Source organism: Ochotona princeps, chromosome 24 (genome assembly GCF_030435755.1).
Source record: "Ochotona princeps isolate mOchPri1 chromosome 24, mOchPri1.hap1, whole genome shotgun sequence".
NCBI lineage: Eukaryota > Metazoa > Chordata > Mammalia > Lagomorpha > Ochotonidae > Ochotona > Ochotona princeps.
Genome location: NC_080855.1, coordinates 34,990,660 through 35,010,735, shown reverse-complemented (window position 1 = coordinate 35,010,735; position 20,076 = coordinate 34,990,660). Strand labels below are relative to the sequence as shown.

General features: G+C 44.8%; 1 pseudogene; it reads right to left on the bottom strand.

Moving 5' to 3' along the window:
* Nucleotides 1–4,453: 4,453 nt before the first annotated feature.
* LOC131483245 (cytochrome b5-like) lies at nucleotides 4,454–5,063 on the bottom strand (annotated as a pseudogene).
* Nucleotides 5,064–20,076: the final 15,013 nt, after the last annotated feature.

Here is a 20,076-nt window from a genome sequence, read left to right as displayed (position 1 = left end):
AGTTACTTTTGTGTTATACAAGGAGGGCATAGGTTTTTAAACAGGATACAATACTTAGCCCCAAAGTGTGTATTTTTAAAGTCACAGGCTAAGTAAACTTGAAGCAGCAGTGTATGTTCTACTTCTCTCAATATTCACAAACTTACAGAGAGAAGAATGTATTTTAATTCTGACTTTAATTCCTTCAGAATGCTTGGTTTTGAGGTAACACAGACTCAACCACGTAAGGCTGTTGATGGGCACTGTGTTTTAGCATTTTTTAGCTTTTGTATATTTTAAACTGCTAATATTTATTCTATAACCATGACATCATATGTGGCCAGCTTGCCAAAATTTGCAGGTATTTACAAATGATTTTCACATTTCCCTAGTAATATGAAATGTAATTTCCATCAACTGTTAAATTCCTAAGTATGCTTGCGTGTTCCTGGATTTTCTGTTTAGCTCCCTTCACTTATAGGTCTGTTCAGCCAGCAATAAAATGTTTAATTTTTGAAAATTAACAGCATATGTTTATAGCTAGAAGTTCAGGCATTTCACCAACTAACTAATGAAAGACAAAACAATGAAAGACAACATGTGTAACTCAAATATTTAAAACCTTCATGTTGCTTGTGGTTTAGCAAAATAGAACAACAGCTAAAGAATTCATGCTTGGAAAACAGATGAGTCTTGCTATTCAAGAACATGGGTCAGTGTGTCCAGTTCAGTAAATACAGACACGTGCACAGGGGTATGAAATAACTATTTGATCTACTTAAAAAAATTTCAGCCCAGAAGTTGGTATGTAATGGATATTATTTATTTCAAGTCTATTTTTCTAATGCATATAGAAATGTTTTTTAAGCTATGTGCACTAAAGGCAAATGGTGTAGACTTAATTGGGTTGGTTACATATCCAATAAAGTGCGCTGTAAGAACTCTTGAGTAGACAGGAACTGGCTGAAGTTTGGGTTTTGTTGTAGCCACTCCCAAGACACCCAGGGTGCCCTTCGGTTCCTGTTGCTGGACTTGAAAAGTTGCCTGGGTGTGGGGAGGGGGCATTTCTCCCGCTTTGGCCTGGTTTCTTTCCTGTCACCGCTGCCCCCATTTCCAGTTAGCTACTCTGGTATCTGCCATTCATGTCATTTACTCTCAGCCAGAGGAGCTGCCCTCCGTGGGCTGCTTCCCCCACGCTGGCAGCCTTGGGGATCTTCCTGAGGCGCTTGTCCTGGGAACAACACCCAGACAAGATCAATTCCCAACATCTTCCTCACACTCAACAGAGGACCTCAAGGGCCTCTGCCGTCTCCTACCCACCAAAGTGAAAATCTTCCTGTCCTCCTGTGCCAATGGCTGTGGAGACTAGACTTGAGCTTGGTGGGTAATGCCATCCTACCAATCGAAGATTTCTGCGCGTGAAGGGTAGGCGATTTGGGAGGGGCAACAGCTAGCCAGAAAAAACACATTTGCGCATATGTATGTGTGCTTGTGCTTGCGTGTCTATATTCCATTTGGATCTCAAACAACACAACCAAAATATCCAGATGATAAATGTAGAACACATAAATTCAGCTTCTATTTTAGAAGGACTGTTGGCCGGCCTGGTAGAGTAGTCAAGCAGCTAAGGTCCTTGCTTTGCACATGCCAGGATTCCGTATAGGCGCGGGGTTTTATCCTGATGTCCCCGTTTCCCATCCAACTCCCTGCTTGTGGCCTGGGAAAGCAGTCGAGGACGGCCCAAAGCCTTGGGATAGTGCACCCACATAGGAGACCCGGCAGAACCTCCTGGCTCCTGGCTTCAGATTGGCTCAACTCCGGCCGTTGCCGCGGATTAGGGAGTGATTCAAGAACAGAAGACCTTCCTCTCTGTATATCTAACTTTCCAGTAACAACTAAAATAAATCTAAAAAAAAGAGTGTTGGCAACTGCATGTACTTGTAGATTCACATGAAATGGACTATGAGAAAAAAGGTCCCTAATCCATTTGAATTGACATCCATTCAGGCAAATTTCCTGTCCTCATCCTTGAAACATCTACAGTGATTTTCATTATTCATGGATAAATGACAGGGGTAAGATATACAATATTAAACTATAAAACTCTCATAAAATAAAAAATAATCAGATTCCTTGTGTTGATTGTTTAATTTTGTATCTTGATTAAATGTATCTGAAGATCTTAGTTTTGATATTGCAGTGCTACAGTGAATAGTTTGAAAGTTGCTACTGTTGGAGGAAATTGAGTGACGCGTACAAGGAATATCTGCGTGATTTCTTGAAACTACATACAAATATTTAATTACATCAAAATTAAAACCTTAACTTGAAGAAAAAAGCACCCAGGAGGCAGGCTAGGCATTACCACTCTGTGTCAAAAACTTAGAAAGAGTGGGCCAGAAAAATAAGACCTTCCAGCGTATAAACATGAAACTGCTTCAAGTCTATCAGCTTACATTTGCTGGAACCAACATGTGAAAATGATGTTTCTCCTTTTACAGTTGTCAGCTAATGATGTGTTTATCATGGTTTCTGCCTGGCAGCCTCGTGGATATCAGGGAAGAGTGGATTCTAATCTCTACTCAGAAGGGACTGCTCCAGGTTCAGTAACCACCTTCATCAAAATCCTGGTCTACACAGTGGTCAGCGACTCTTTCAGGATAACACATTGTAAATCCCTAATTTGGGGGGTGGATTTGTGGCCCTGCATGGTAAAAGAGCTGTAAACTGCTTTTATTGGTTTAAAAAGCCCGAGCAAAATGTTATCACTTCAAACAGCCATGCTGTCTCATGTGGCTCTCTGTAAGATGAGCATTGTACTGATATTGATCCAAATAAACATATATTTTAGAGTCTGTTTTGGCCATTTCCCAAATTTATCAAGTTCATTCATTTTGTATTGGTAATGTACTTTTCCGGCATCATGAGCAATATATATGGTTGTTTCCCAGTGCAGGATGGTGTGTACCTTCAAGTTTGGAAAGCTATGATTTCTATATCACATTGTATTTTTCCTTTTTAAAAAGATTTATTTATTTTTATTGCAGAGTCAGATATACAAAGAGGAGAGATAGAGAGGAACATCTTCTGTCCAATGATTCACTCCCCAAGTGTCCACAATGGCTGGAGCTGAGCTGATTCAAAGCCAGAATCCTCAAGCCTCTTCCAGGTCTTCCATGCAGGTGCAGGGCCCCAAAGCTTTGGGCCATCAACTGCTTTTGCAGGCCCCAAGCAGGGAGCTGGATGGGAAGCAGGGCCACCTGGATTAGAACCGGCGCCCATAGAGGATCCTGGTGTGTGCAAGATAAAGACTTTAGCTGCTGAGCTACTGCACCGGGCCCCACACTGTATTTATTTTAAGAGAATGATTTTTTTTCCTCATTATGATTGCAAGATTTTGGGTGTTATTGTGAAATATTGAGCACTGGGGTGAAATTGCTAGGCAAATATTGGCTGCATTTATTGTGAAATTTGAAGAAATGTCCACATAAATATAAATATTGCAGATTCTAGTTAAAACAGCCGTTCAATATATTAACTCAGGCAGATCAGATGTTCCTATCATGTTTTTACTTTGAAATTCCACTGTGAAATTTTATTTAAAATATCATTAGAAAAATATAATCTTAAAATATCTTGAGTAAATTAAGAAGTAATGTCATCTCTAATATAGTATTGATAATTAAGTAGGAAGCTTTCTAGTTGCAAGTAATTTTATTCCATCATTAGAAATTATGCTTAGAATTTCAATGTTTTGTGTATCATTTGTACAAAAAATGGAATATTTTTTGTTGTACCTTCTACATTAATTTTAGGTGAAAACAAGCTGCTATAGAGTTTTTCAGTTAGAAATTTTCTTCCTTCCTTTCTTTTCTTTTTTTATCTTTTGTTCTTGGTACAGTTCCATAGGTTCTTGGATTTACCCTCTAACCTCCTTAAAACCTCTCTCCTCACTGATTTCCCCTGTATTATTACAGTAGTAGAGTCTTCATAAACAGTCCTAAGCCTGTCATTCTGCTATTTAAGTGTATCCTAGCATAGATACGGGCAATGGCAGAGTCTAACATCTTATTGTCAAGATATATTTAACAGTTTCAATGGGAGTTCATCTTTGATTTGTAAGTAAAGATGCCTATTGAATTGTATCATCACATCTAGATATGATAGTTTCTATTGCACAGTCCTCTAGATGACAGTACTTTCTAATAATGAGGAACCTCTTTTCATTATCCAGTTTGCTTCCATATCATATCACAGATGCATTATGGATTTTGTTAATCAGTTTTTGTCTGTCTCTTAAATATAGTCTCTTTTTATATTTTAAAAGCCATATATTTTAAAGATCATGTTTACAATAAATAAATTACATTGTGAAGAAATGTCAAAATAAAGTTGGTGGATAAAAAGCCACATAGTAAAGTTTGAGAGTAGAGAGAATAGAACAGTTCCTGTTTGTGTTGAAAGAAGAAGGAAAGGGTGACAGACATATTACAATGATTTCTCAGGTTCAGGGTTGTTGTCAGTTGAGTGATTAACATGAGCTGCTTTTTTCCCTCGTCCCAGCAGTCTCTGCTTTTCGCTGACATTCGGGCAGGCCCTAGGTCATGGGCCGTGTAGAGCTGATGCATCAGTGCAGGGCTAGGGCGGAGATGGCTGTGATCACCCAGCTGGTCGACCAGCTGGAATTAGAATCGATGGTGGTGGTAAGAGTTTACGTGGGCTTGCTCAGCTTTGATCCATCTTCCGGATGCAGCTCCCTGATGATGAATTATTTGGACAAATCTCTGGCGTGTATAGGGTGCCCAACATCCTCAAAGTTCTCTGTGGCATCGCCTCTGGCCTGTTCCCTCAGGACTTCCTCCCCAGCAGGATGCTCCTCCAGGAATTTGGTCAGGTGAATGATCACCTTGTGTGGTGATCAGCCAGGGGCTTTTGCTGTGGTTGTGCTTCTTAATCTCTTCCAGGGTGTAGTACTTCACTGCTTGGTTGCACTGCTCGGCCATTTCTTCACGTTGCGAGCCAGGCTGTCACTCAACATGAGTGGAACACAGCTAGTGTCTCAAGATATCTTATCTCTTTTGATAAAGTATTTGACAACTCATACTGATTTTTAAAATATTTATTTTATTTTTATCAGAGAGATATACTAAGAGGAGGAGAGGCAGAGAGGAACAGCCTCCTTCGAATGATTCACTCCCCAAGTGACTGCAATGGCCGGAGCTGAGCCGATCTGAAGAACGGAGCCAGGAGCCTCTTCCAGGTCTCCCATGCTAGTGCAAGGACCCAAGGATTTTGGCAGTCCTCCACTGCTTTCCCAGGCCACAGGCAGGGACCTGGATGGGAATTGGGGTTGACAGGATTATAACCAATATGCAGATGGGATCTTGATGCATGAAAGGCAAGGATTTTAGCATCTAGGCTATGGCACCCAGTCCCAATTTATGCGGATGTTAAAAAGATTTATTTATTCATGCTCGAAAGGCAGGCCTGTAGAGAGTAAGAGAAAGAGAGAAAGAGAGAGAGAGAAATATCTTGTTTTGCTACCCAAATAGCCACAATTGCTGGAGCTGGCCTGATCAGATCTGAAGCTAGGAGTCAGAAGCTTCTGCTAGGTCTCCAATGTGGGTAAAGTCACCCAAGCACATGGGCCATTCTCTCCTGTTTCCTCAGTCCACAAAAAAAGAGCTGGGTCTGAAGTAGAGAAGCTGGACTAAAACGTTTTCCTATGGGATGCCAGTTCTTAAAGGTGGAGGATTGGCCTCTTAAGCCACAATATCAGCACCAATTGATGCTTTTAAACATCATGATAACTTTGGATTATTAAGGTATCACATGTTTATGACATAATATTATATTGCCACATTTGATCTCTTAATATTTTATCACATATAGTCTATGCACAGTAAGGATTATTGTTCTGCAGGGTTTTTTTCCTTGTAATGTGTTTCTCAGAGTTTTTTTTAAGGTTTATTGATTCATTTATTTGAAAGTCAGTTGCAGAGTGGGAATAGAGAGATCTTCCATCTGCTTGTTCACGCTCCAGATGGTTCCAACAGTCAATTCTCGGCTGTGTTGATACTAGAAACAACACTGGGTCTTGTACATGGGTGGCTGGGGCACGAACACTTCAATCATCTGTTTTTGCAAGGCCATGGCAGGGAGTTGTATCACAGCTGAAGCCTCTAGGATACAAACCAAATCCACAGTGGATGCAGGTTTCAGCTTTACTCACTCAGCCAAAATGCAAGTTTGCATCTCTGGTATTAATAACAGTATTTTGCTACCCTCAGGAAGTTAAGTTGAAAGGTGTTCTTTCTACCTCATTTTTTTGTTTTTTCTTTTAAATAATTATTTTGCATTATGTGACAGTTTCATAGGCTCTGGGAATCCCCCCATCCCTCCCCCTCCCCTCCCCGCCCCGGTGGATTCCTCCACCTTGATGCAGTATTACTACCACATTTTTAAAAAATAGATGATGATGGATGCTTTATTGTGTTTTTTTCATCAAAGGTTTTGTGGAGTTATGAAGTCATCTAGGCCTGGAGATTATCTGGAAAGATGTCTTTTTTTTTCTTCCTTTAAATTTCCAATTCAGTTTCTTTAAGAAATACAATGTGAAAATACATTATTGTTCTTCAGTGAATTTTGATGACTTGTTTTATAAGGAATTCATTTCATCTGTTATCAGTTGTTTCTCCTTATTATTTTCCTAATTATTTTCCTAATTAGTATCATTATTATGTCTTTAGTTACATGTGCAATTCTTTTTTTTTTTTTAACTTTTATTTTCGATAATGTTTATGTAGTCAATCAGATTGGAAAGCACCTAGGGTTAGGGAGAAGTGGGTAGGATCATTGTTTCCAAACTTTCTATTTCTTCTTCCCAATTCTGGGGGGACAATACAGATAAGAGGATAGGCCACACTGAACCTGCCAACCATCCCAGTACTCGAGGATGGGGAATGGCCACCTGATATCAATCCAGAGTTACAATAGCCGCTGTTCAGAAGGTTCTGCCCAAGAGGATGCAATAGTTTCAAACAATGCTCCCAATTTCATGAATCTATGGATGAGGAATCCCTCCCAATGCTGACACCATTGACCTTACAGTCTCCAATCACCCAGATATTTGCTCTCATCATTTGGCTGAAGTAGTTGTCCATATGTTCTGTATTCCATTCTCTGCTATGGTATCAGATGTCCTCTGCAGGCCCCAATGAGCTACCATGTTCTTCCATGTGCAACATGGTGTGCATTCTAGCATTCCATCTTCTACACTGTGGAGGACCAGTTGTCCTAGGTGGGCTAATGGAACTGTGTCAGGTGACCTGGACCATGCTGGACCCCCACCACTGGGATTCATACATCCAGCAACCACCTTGCAGGCAGGCCCATGTCCAGCCTCACAGATGTGAGGCCAATGATCAGAACTCCAGAGCCAGTCAAACAGGTTGAAAATTCAAATATTATTAGTTACAATGCAACCTCAGGCCAGTATTCTTACCTGCCCCAATTGATGTGGGAACAAAAATTTTATACTGCATGCAAAACTATGCCCCTCCAATGACCTTCCAAACATTGGTACTTATTATGCTGTTTCTTATTGACACATCAAATATTTTAATTCATACTTTGAAAATGTTTATATAAACATCCCTCAAATCTGAAAATTTGTTCTAATCCAGTGTTTCCATAAGGGAGAGATTCTACTTTTCTGAAGTCATTTCTGCCATTCATCAACTTCTCCAATCCATTGCAGACTGGGTTCAGTGCACAAGTTTCCTCAGCATAAGTCAGAGATTTCTGAGGGAGTATGGTGTTAGTCTCTTCAGCACCAATGCCATGCAGTTTTTGGAGGGTGGCTGGAGTGTCAGGAAAGTGAGTAAGCAATGTGCTTGTGATTGAGATTTATTGCTAAGACTGTGCTTTCTCTTTGGATCAGGTAGGCAGAGTCTTGCAGTCATGCATAGTTTCATCCTTTAGGAATCTCCTTTGTTATTCAATCATTTATCTCCCTTTATCCCCATCCCACCCCACAATGCAAACCTGATCTCTCCCGCTTCTACTTCATCTGCTGCATGCACAGAATGACCTGGAAAAGTCTCTTACTATGTAATGCCCTCCCACCTGTCTTTCTGCCCAAACCTTGGCAGAAGAGCTCTCCTTAGCGCATGAGCAAAACACGTGTTTCCCAGTGTTGAGTTTGTTGCCACCTTCTCCTAGGAACCCTGTTTTTCCTCCTGCCCCTCCCTAGACATGAACTCAAGAGGGGTGGCATAGTCTCCTCCTTTTCCTTCTGGTTGCTTACAGTTTGCAAATCAGGGTCTAAAGAAAACCTTTTCTAGCTCCCTTTCCAAGCTTGTGCCACCTCCAAACTCACCTCCAAACTCTACCCTTCCTTCTTCCCCTTAGTCACTAGGAAGCAGCTTCTACTGCTGCTTCTGGTCAAGACTCAAGCTCCAGGTCAAAGACCAGTTTCTCCCCATTCTCTGTTTATGTATATTGATCACTGTCCCTTTCTCCTGTGTCAGGGAGAAACTTGCAATTCCATTTTCGCCTGCAAAAGAGCCCTTCTGCAACCTTCAGGCCAGGGTAAGGAAGGAAAAGGTTTTTGCTGCATTTTATTCACATTGACTACAAGAAAGCAACCCACAGGCTGATGTTTTACAGAAAGTGTGCCATGACCAGGTTCGGAGGATTGTACCTGCCTATCCTCAGGACTCTGTTGGTTATGCTGCTGAGAGCGACTGTCAAGGCCTTCTAATCATATGGGTGTTCCTAGAATGGGGGGTTCTTGCAGTATAAGTGGTTGGGAGGAAGGCTACAGGGAAATATCTTGTGGTCACTGACATAAGGGGTGCACACCAGAATAGAGCTTTTTTTTAGCTTCCAGGCGAGGTTGTGTTTGGACACCGTAGTAGACTGAGCTAAAGACAATTCTGGGGTTAAAGTATCTTTGGAATCTTTGGTGACTCCCTTTTCTGAGGTCACTTATTGGATGGTGAATGGCTCAGTCAGCACCACAGACCATACAGCCTCTTTACCATGGAGCTGGAGGCTCAGAGCTCACTGGTGTTACATGTAGATGCTCTGTACAGTCCAGGAAACCAAACATAACATTTGCATCATTGCTAGTGCTACAGCTTAGGACAGTTACTGGTTTCTGAGAATTTGCTTCTCACCTCCAATGCCAGCTCCAGTTTCGGGTCATACTGGAGTTGGTCACAATTGGGAGCAGCCTCTGGCAGCACAAAGAAGTAAACTCCTGACTCCTTTCCCTTCCTTTATCCTCTACCTCCATCCTCACCTCTACCCTCACCTTCTGTCCCAGACCTTCTCTCTTCCATGCCTGCTCACTGTCCACTGCTAGGAGGTCACTGAAACCCCCTTGGAGTATGTACTCCACTGAGTTAGAGAAAGGCAATAAGCTGCCTGCTCCCCCCACAAGCTGCTCAAAGGGTGGTGAATGAGAGTTAAACCTAGGAAACAGTCACAGCTCGTGTTCTCATGGAAAAGGCTGAGACTGTGATCATAGGAGTTAGGTCTGTCCTTCAGGAAAGATTGCACCAAGGTAAAGTACCTTTTCACTGTGAAGTATAAATATCCTTTTATCAGAATGTGGTCTCAGGCACATATCTCCTCTCAGCATACACACTCTCCTTTAGCAGTGAAAGCCATGGACCAAGGAGACCACCCCCATATACTTAACTTCCAAATCTATTTGTTGCTCCAACTCATACATCCAATAGCTCAAGTTCTACCTGAATGTCCCACAAATAGCACTCAGCTGAGAGATCTAGTGTCATCCACTCTCTGCTCGCTTCCTTCCTTCCTTTTTTTTTCCATAAACCAAACTAGAAATCTGGAGTAAGAAATATCATCTTTCTCTTCTCTTTTTTCCTTCATTCCACACTTAAAACTTCTGCTCATCAAACATCCATGTTTTCAACAAATATTAATTTGTTCGTTTTTCTATTATCCTATTGCCAGTGACCAACTCTATAGTTTTGGTAACATTCACTAGATCCAGTGGTGCCTCAACCATTGACATCATCCTAACTTGCTTAACACAACCAACAATGACATGCACTGGTACTTTCTTGCTATTAACTCAAACCTTGCTAATTTGTGTTTAAGAGATCAAGAATGTCCCCCCAAATGTTGAATGTAGCCCCAGTGACTCAAAGGTTTATTGTAGATGGCACAAAAATAAAAGCTCTTTTTTACATTTAAGAGTTCTGTATATATATTAATGTGTATTAGGAAAAATGTACACCAAAACCAGAAACACGTTTTTTCACATGTATTTTTAATTATGAGAGTTAAATATTTTCAAAGTGATTTTTTCTGAATAAAATGATTAAATAAAATTGATAATACAAATGGGACAAAAGTTAGGATACTTGACCAGGCGTGATAGTGTAGCAGCCAAAGTCCTGGCTTTGAACATGCTGGGATCCCATATGGGTGCCTGTTCTAATCCCAGCAACTCCGCTTCCCATCCATTTACCAGAGTGTGGCCTGGGAAAGCAGTCCAGGACGGACAATAGCTTTGGGACCCTGCACCCATGTGGGAGACGCAAAGGGATCTGCTGAATTTTGGGCTTATATTGTCTCATCTCCAGCCATTGCGGCCGCTTGGGGAGTGAACCATTGGATGGAAGATGGTCGTCTCTGTCTTTCCTCCTCTCTGTAGATCTGCCTTTCCAATAAAAATAAATTATTAAAAAAAAAAAAGGACACCAAGACCTCAGTGTTTAGTTTTTGGGAAGCACCAATTTGAAGGGCAAGTGCATGTTGTTTAGCACAACGTCAAGATCGTCTTTAATTTAGCTTTACCCACTTCTTCAGCCTTATCTACCATTATTTCTCACTTTCAACTTGATAAATTCATCCATCCTAAATGACTAGGGAGTCTATAGTTTCAAAAGGTCCATGTTTCCTCAATTTGCCTTTCCATGAACACTTCCTCCTCTGTCTGGCTTCTGGCAAATTCTTATTCAGCCCCCAATACTCCATTAAATCTCATGTCTTTGTGAAACCTTTACTGACTCACCTCATCCCTCCATACAAAATTAATTAAAGAAAATCATCTGTACTGATTTGGGATTGTGACATAGTTCTCTTATTGCCAGGATTGTCAGTTTTGTATTTATTACTGAGTGTCTATCTATGCTAATAAAACAGGAATGTTAAAAAGACTATAACTTCATTACCTAACAATGGAGAAAGATCTATTTACCAAACCTGAGACCATGTTAGGTATTGATTGCTCTTGGTCACACATTTACACCGTGATCTTGGGCAAGTCATTCATCTCTTCTATTTAAACTCTGGCTAAGGGGAGATAAGGATTCTGACAGGTTGTGTTTGGCACACAAAGGGCCTTACCTGGAAGAGTCCCATACAAGTGGCGCGAGAGTGACAAGGCAGGGCAGAGCCAGAAGCTGTGGTCCTGGACCCTGGCCAGCTCTGCTGGCGGCTCTGACCAGCACCAGGGATCCAATGCCCACAGCAGGAGTCAGCTGGAGCTGTGGCCAGCCCAGAATGCCTGTGAGTGCGCATGTGCCACTTCACGGAGGGGATCTCCCAGGAGATGGAGGCGCGCCACGCCCCAGTTGCTGGGCAACGAGGCAAGCCACTTCCCAGCCCTGTTGTGGGGAGCTGCTTTCTGGTCCATGGTAGGTTCCCTTCAGTATATCTGTGTTTGAGTCAGGGATGTGGAGGCGTGGCGTGGGGCTTGGGTGCGGGGGTAGTGCAGTCACTTTTCTGCCTGAGAGGGCAGCAAGTTGTGTCCCTGATGGAGCAGGTGCCCTTGGGGCCGTGACCTCCAGTAAGGCTCTGAAAGTTACAGGTGCACTGTTTTGGATGGGCACTGGGAGGCACAGCACCCAGCGGGAACCTTTGTCCAATGCTCACGTCCCTCACTTCATATAGCATGGATTCCCTCAAGCTGCTCCTTCATCTTCTTTCTCTCTTCTTCTTTTTATGTTTATTATTAAACCCCTTCTCCTTCTCTTCCACCCCCGCCCCTCCCACTACTCCTCCCCCTGCTCTCCTGCTTCTCTCCTCCTCCTGATTCTTTTAAAATGAATTTTCTTATTTTTTACAAGGGCAGATTCACAGAGAAGAAACAGAGAGAAGGAGATTCAGAAAGGCTCTTCTTTCTGCTGGTTCAGTACCCCACATCCTGAGTTGACTCAATATGAAGCCAGGAGCCAGTGGCTTCTTCTTAGTGTCCCATTCAGGTGCAGAGTCCCAAGAGCCTGGACCATGTTTGACTGCTTTCCCAGACCACAAGCAGGGAGCTGGATGGGCTGTGAAGCAGCAAGGACTCAAACTGGAATTCTGACTCTAAGGGATCACAGAATCCTGAGGGGGGTAGACAAGATAAGGATTAAGCCAGCAGACTATGGCCCCAGGCCGCACCTCTTTCATTTTTGACATGCCCCACCTCTTTGGGGTAATTCACAGGGAGGGTCTAACCAGTGAGCAAGGCCTTCTGTGAAAAGCTGGTCTTTCACTTGTCCAGTTCTTTGTCTAGTGAGTGTCATGACTCAGGGGAACAGTTAGGGCCTGAGGAGTTGCAGGAATCAGGCCTTTTCAGTCACAAGGAATTTGAATTGATTTTTCAAAATGTTTCTCGAAGGTTGGTCCTGGAGGGAAAATACTATATTGCAGGCACCTGGATATTGTAGTAGAAGTGGCATTCCCAAAGAGGATATATTAAAAATCAAGGGAGCTCCCATTTACTGATTTTTTTCACAAGGATCTGTAATTGCTGGTGCTGGGCTGGGGCAAAATTCACGAGCCATGAACACAATCGAGGTCTTGCCCAAGAATAGCAGGATGCCAGTTCGGTGAGCCTCCCAGGGTCTGTTGGTGAGAAGCCAGCTGGCGTCAGGAGCCAGAGCTGGGAGCCACAGCCAGGAATGCCAATGGAGTGATGCATGTGTTTCAAGTAGCAGCCTGAAAGCCTACTCTAGAGAGGAGGGGTGGGGTTCCTTTTCTACATGATGTCTCTTGCTAAATTGAAAGGCAAAGCTAGAGAGAGAGAGAGAGATGGAGCAATAGAGATCCCATCAGCTGGCTGGTTCACTACCCGTAGGGCCACAATGGCCAGAGCTGATACCATCTGAACCCAGGAAACTCTTCCAGGTCTCCCCCATGGGTGCAGTGTTCCAAGGGCTCAGGCCATCCTCCACTGTGTCCCAGGAAATCAACAAGCAACTAGATCACAAGTGGAGCAGCCAGGACACAAAGTGGTGCCCATAGGGGCTGCCAGTGCATGCCATTGGAGTATTAGGCTGCTGAGACACTGTGCTGAGCGTTCTCTCCCTCTTTGAACTCCCAATACAGCCCTAGGGCCAGCTCCAAGGTCAGCCCTAGATGACAGGCCTATAGGACAGCAGTTGACAGCATGTGACACCCTGAACCTCACCCCCTCTTTGGGCTTGGACTTTCACTCCTGGCTGCCCTTCTGAGGCCACCTCTCTGCACGTGCACACCCTGGCAGGGTGACTCAAGGATCAGGGTCCTTGTCACCCCCAGATCAAACGAGCCTGAACTTTTGCGCTGCTGACTTCCATGTATGCCAACCTCGGCCAGTGCATGTACTGGAGGCATGAATCAGTGCAGAGAAGATGGTCTGTGTCTTTGTGTCTGCCTCACAAAGCAAATTACATTTCATCATTCAATGTTTTTGTGTTTTTGATGCAAGTGAAGGGCCTTGCGTGATGGCTCCATTGACTAATCCTTCCGTTGCAAGTGCTCAGATCCCATATGAGCGTCAGTCTGTGTCCTGGATGCTCCACTTCCCTTTCAGCTTGTTGCTTGTAGCCTGGGAATGCAGCAAAGGATGGTCAAAATTCTTGGCAGCCTGTTCCTATGTAGGAGACCAGGAAGAAGCTCCTGGACCTTGGCTTTGGATCGGCTCAGATCTGGCCATTGTGGCCAGTTTGGGAGTGAACCTGCAGATGGAACATCTCTCTACTTCTCCTTCTCTTTGTAAATCTGTGTTTCCAGTAAATGTCAATAAATCCAAAGTTAAATAAATAAACATGAATGAAATAAAACTTAATATCCCTTACAGTTGTAGTCTCCCTTGGCACAAGTGTGGACTGGGACAAGAGACACCAGGCCAGGCCAGACTGCAACACCTTCTAGTGTTCTGGAGGACCAGGGTAGATGTGGGATGGACTCGGCTAGGTCTCAACCCCTACTGAGCCATATATGAACTATATGTGGGTATGGATGCACTATATGTGGGCTGAAACATCCAACAGCAAAAGCCAGAATGGGTTGAAGGCCAGTTATGAGAGGCCACTGTTCCTGCTAGGACAGGAGGTGAGCTGAGTAGTGCTAGCTCATGGACCCACTGGTATGTGTGAAATCTGGCACTTGGAGGGGTTCTGCTGCAGGAGCCTGGGCAACTCCTCTGGCAGTACACAGACCCTGCAGGTAAGCACAAGAAGCATGGAAGGATACAGCCAAGAGGTCATGGAAAGTGTCCCACTGGCATACATTTGGCAAGGGTCGGGGGCAGACCAGGCTGAATCAGTTCACGTCACCCACTGGCAAATCCGAACACTGGAACAGAGTATGAGTGGAGCCAGGTTTGGTCATGACAAAAGCTGTTCACAATGCAGAATGCCAAGGTGAGGTTGCCTGTGCCAGACGTGATTGCAGCACCCAACCAGCACATGTGAGAGCCAGGAAGGGAGGGGGCAGAACCGTCAGGGGAATAAGGGGTGGTCCCCTTGCTGAACAGCTACTCCCACTGGAGAGTGTGAGCAGGGATGGGGGGCAGACCAGACCAGGCAGGGCTACTGTACCTGTGCACCTCATGTGGATCAGAACAGGGAAGAACCAGGCTGGGCCGATTGTTCCTACTGCTGCAATCTATAATTAGAGTGGGTGAGGATTGTTGGAGCTTGGCTGCAGCATCAGCTGACAGAAGCTGGCACTGGGGGCTAGTTCTGTCAAGTTAAACCACAAAACCACCCGGAGACTACATAATCCGAGAGTGTGAGTGGCCTGGGAGGGAAACAGTGGGCTCCTCTCTCGGGTTACAGCTCCCCATGGAAGGGCATGAAAGCTAGGGCAGGGGTTGGGGTGGCTAGACAGAGAGACACCCAACAACATCTGTGAGGGCTGGGTAGTTGAGCTGGTTAGATGGGACATGGTTCTCATGCCCATTGACATCTATGAGAGCAGAAAGGGATGTGAGATATACTGGACATACATATTGGCAAACCAGGGCAGGGGGCTGGTCTGGTGGGGTTATTGTGGGTCGCTCCAACTGGACGGCAGCCCCCACTGGCTTGGGCAAGGGCCGAGTATGTGCTGGGTAGAGCCAGTCTGGACTGCGGATTGGTTCCAGTGGAAGGCGGGGCTGAAGACAGAACTAACCCAGCAACCGCAACCACCAGCTGATCGGGGCGATGGACTGTGACAGGCTCGGTTCTTGCCGGTACATACAGGAGTTTGGCCTGGGACCATCTCGGAGAAAGGTTCTATGGGGATTTCCCCAGTCGAACTTTCGGACTCAGAACACTAACCATCAGTTGACGGAGGACAGAGCAGGTTGATCAACCACCTCAGCTATGTGTTGGCAATGTAAGTGCTGGGCAAATGGAGACTCTATGATGGACTATGTCAATCAGTGGATTCTCCAGAGACCGCAATGTGCTTGGAGTGGTGAGAGTGGCAGCAATTCAGATCCTTTGAAATGTCAAAAACACTCTACCAGCTCTACCTTCAGATCAGAGATGGTCTCCCCAAGGAACTGATGAACTTATCTGGACAGTATGATGCTGGACTTTATTCCTGGTAGATGTTTCCAATGAAAGAATCTCAGCTGAATTTGAACTGTGGTAACGCAACAGGGTGAAGGAGTCCACCATAGGGGGGTCTGGGGGGTTTGGGAGGGGTGGGGAGAATCCCACTGCCATTAAACTGTGTCATATAATGCAATGTCGCCAATTAAAACATAATAATAATAACTTACCTAAAAAAAACTTAATATCTTGTTATCAGTAAGCACAGGTGAGCTGCCCTTGTGTCTGGCACCCCATTTGGCTGATAATTGGTTTCCCAGTGCCCGACTTCCCATCAAAGTTCCCTTTCATGACCTGGTAAAAGCAGAACATGATGCAAGTCCTTGGGCTCTTGCACCCATGTGGGAAACACAGAGGAAGCACCTGCATTCAGTGTGGCTCAGCCCTGCCCATGCAGCCATCTGGTTAGTGAACATGCAGATGGACAACCTCTCAATGTTCCTGATTTCCAGTCAAGGAATTAAAAAAAAAAAAGCAAACAAGGAAGAGCAAAACCAAGGATACAGACCTAGATAGGCATCTTAATGAGTGTCTCGTTTGATCATTGGGGGCTGGTGATAATTTGTGAGCAAGTAATTGATCTCTACTTTGGAATAGTGTTCTCGTAAGAATCAGTCAACAGGAAAAGGCGAGTTGGCATAGTGACCTACTGGTCTACCTACAAGTGCTGGTATTTCCTGTGGCAAGTGCATATTGTGCTGATTGTTCCTCGTATGTTCCAGATCTCTGCTTGTGGCCACAGAAAGCAGTTGAGTTTTCCCCAAAGCCTTGGCAGCTATAAGGGAAGCAGAGCTGGAAGAAGTTCCTTGCTTCCAATGGGCTCAACTCAGGCCATGGTGGTCATCTCCTCCTCCCTGTAAGCCTGCTTGAAAAGAATAACACTTTCTGGGCCTGGCACAATAGTGTAGTGGCTAAGGTCCTCCCCTTGCATGCCCGGGATCCCATATGGGTGCCGGTTCTAATCCAGGAAGCTCCACTGCTCATCCAGCTCTCTGCTTGTGGCCTGGGAAAGCAGTCGAGGACAGCCTAAAGTTTTGCGACCCTGTGCCTGCGCTGAGACCCAGAAGAAGCTCCAGGCTCCTGGCTTCAGATTGGCTCAGCTCCAGCCATTGTGGCCTTTTGGGGAGTCAACCAGTGTATGGAAGATCTTCCTCTCTGTCTCTCCTCCTCTCTATATATCTTGCTTTGCAATAAAAATAAATAAATCTTTAAAGAAAAGAAAGAATAACACAGTCTGTTCAAATCCAATCCTATTGGAGCTTGGGTCCAAGTCCAGGTAGAGAGAGCTTGTCCCAAGTGAACAATACCGACTAGGCAACAAGACCTGCACATGCCATGGGGAGGCGGCTGAAGATGTGTGCAGTGTGTGAGGGTCCTGCCTAAGTGACAAGACTTTGCAATGAGCAGGAAAGGCAGGCAACCTGATGGACCATTTGGCATGTACACTCTGAGTTATGTAAACAGGTACACACAGCTGTCCTGGAGCCAGTGCTGTGGTGAAGCTGCTGCCATCCATGATGCCATTCCCTATGGGCTGCAGGGTCGAGGCACTTCTGCTCCACCTCCCATCCAGCTCCCTGCTAATGGCCCTGGAAAAGTGGCGGTGGATGGTGCAAGTGTAAAGTGCTGAGCTGAGAGGCACAGGGAAAGAGCAGGGCAGGAGCCCCAGCTAGGGGTGGAATACTTAGCAGGGTGACCTGCTTGTCACTGGGGCCTCCTGTTGGGACCCAACCAAGGCCACCAGGTGCTTGGCATCCATGACAGGCATGCTAGCCAGACAGCAGAATCTAGGGCCTGAATCCAGAGGCCTAGGAGGGCTCAAGCGGCTTGAAGGTCCTTACCAACACGTGCCCCATGCAGGTGGCCAGGTGGCACCGAGGATGGTGACAAGGCGGCTGGGCCTCGGGACAGGGACCAGGGCAGCACAGCCACCAGGAGAAGGCAGCTGCAGCTGCAGGTGGCCACTGGAACAGTGCGTCCATGCATATGCCACATCACTGAGGGTGTCTCCCAGGAGAAGGAGGCTCACCAGGCCCTGGTTGCCGGACAACAAGGCAAATCACTTCCCTGCCCTGATGGGGAAAGCCTCTTTGTGGTCCACAGAGTAGGTCTCCTCCTCCAAGTGTCTGTGTAGGTAGGGTGGCAGGGGTGTGGAGGTGATGCAAGCAGGGATGGGGGATATATGAGAACTTTTCTCCCCTAGGTGGCGCTGTGCTGGGTTTTAGATTGGGCCCTGCAGGGACACAGTTGGACTGGCAGGAATCCTTGCCCTAAGCTTTCTTCCCTCACCTCACCTGTATTGCCTACAAGTCTTGCATGAGCTCTGCCAGCTTGTGTTTCCTTGATCTTGGATTTGGTTCTCTCTTTCTCCAGGATTGATTTCTTTTCATTGAAGGGCTGATTGACAGAGGGATGGAGATACAGAGAGGATCTTGTGTCTGCTGGTTTACTATGCAAGGGGCCACAATGGCTGGAGTTGAGCTGATCTGAAGCCAGGAGCCAAGAGTTGCTTTGGAGTGTCCCATGTGGCTGCAGGCTCCCAAGAGCCTGGGCCATCCTCGACTGTGTTCCCAGACTACAAGCAGGTATCTGGATGGGAACTGTAGTGGTAGAGACATGAATTGGTGCTTCTTTGGAATCCTGGCTGCTTGAAGTGGAAGGCTTTAGTTACTATGCTACCACATCAGGCCTAGTGTCTTTATTTTTATAGATCCACATATTGGGATGATTGTTGGATAATATATTCTGTAGTGTTATTCAGCCATTCTTGTTTTCATATTTTGCCTTTGGCCTATACCTTACTCTGTTGAATCAGAGAGGCTGGCTCTTTGTCTTTTTTGAGCCTCCACATTTATTTTCTACCATCTCATAAAGCCAGCAACAGGTGCATTCCAATCTACAACATGTGTTTCCAGGCCAGATCAGACGTTTATTTGGAACTCCCTGTCATTGTGTATCAAATGGATTGATCCCATTTCGCTGGTTCCTATAATTCCCTACCAGATTGATACTTAGTTCTGGCTCTCACATGTGTCAGTGGGTGCTATAGCCCAGTTCAATCTGGCCCACCCTTAGTTTCCACCTTGCATGTACCAGTGGGTTGTGTGTCCTAGTTTATGTGACTCTGAAGAACTCAGGTCTGTGCCCAGGCCTGACCTATTCCTGTCCTGGCAGGTGTTCAGCCTATTTGTGGAGACTCATGGGATTCCCTTCCAGGACTGCCACCTGACGTTTCTATTATATTTGTCAGTGGGTGCTACAGTCATGCCTGGCCTACCCCAGCACTGGCTTACATGTGTCAGCAGGGGCTGTGGTGTGATCAGGGATTCCTAATGCAGGCCCACACCCAGTTCCAGCCCCCTTGCATGCCATTGGATGCTGCAGCCAAGTCCACAGGACTGCACGTCTATCTCCCATGTACTAATAGCAATACTAGTGGGATGGCCATGGGCAGCATGTGTCCAGGGTGGCACTTGCTCCCAATTCCTCCAGATCTTTAGAGAAAGAAATATAAGAATTGGAAAGGTAACTATGCTGACATAGTAGTATAGTAAACAGACTTGGCATGAATCAGGCCCAGAATGCTCATGTGCCTGTGGCTGCTTTTCTCCCAGCACTGTAACACTTGCCTAGATACAATGCAGCCAAGGTTGCTCCTACATCTGGGCTTTTCTCCTTCTTTAAAATGTCATATTTAAACATTATTTGAGAGGAAAATGTAGAAGAGTAGAGTAACTTTATCTTTTTACTTGAGATGAAGGCATCTTCAAGAAATTCAAATGTGGATATCTTTTTCAAAAAAGAAACTACATCCAGGTTTTACATTTTGTCAATTCATGTTATAACTGAATATACCAATAATAATTCTTAACCTGAGCAAATAATAGTTTGAACACAATTTTAGAAGATATGTATTTTTATAGCAGAAACAGTATACCTTTCGTGATATGAATGTAAGCAAAAGTTAATCATAAATCTATCAGCAAATATGTCATAAGCGAACGTTACTTGATAGAGAATAGTGGTATGTGGAAACTTATTTTGCCTTTTGATGTCTGCTACAATTAAAATAAATCCCAATGAGTTACTCGCAAAGTTGGCATCTAAAATGATGACAAAATCAGATGAATATGTATTTTTAAAAATTAATTTACTCATTTGATTATTTGAAGAACAGTTTCCATCTGCTGGGGCATTCCTCCAAAGGCCTATACGAGCAAAGGCCGAAGTGCTGGAAGTGTCCAATGAATCCTCTCTG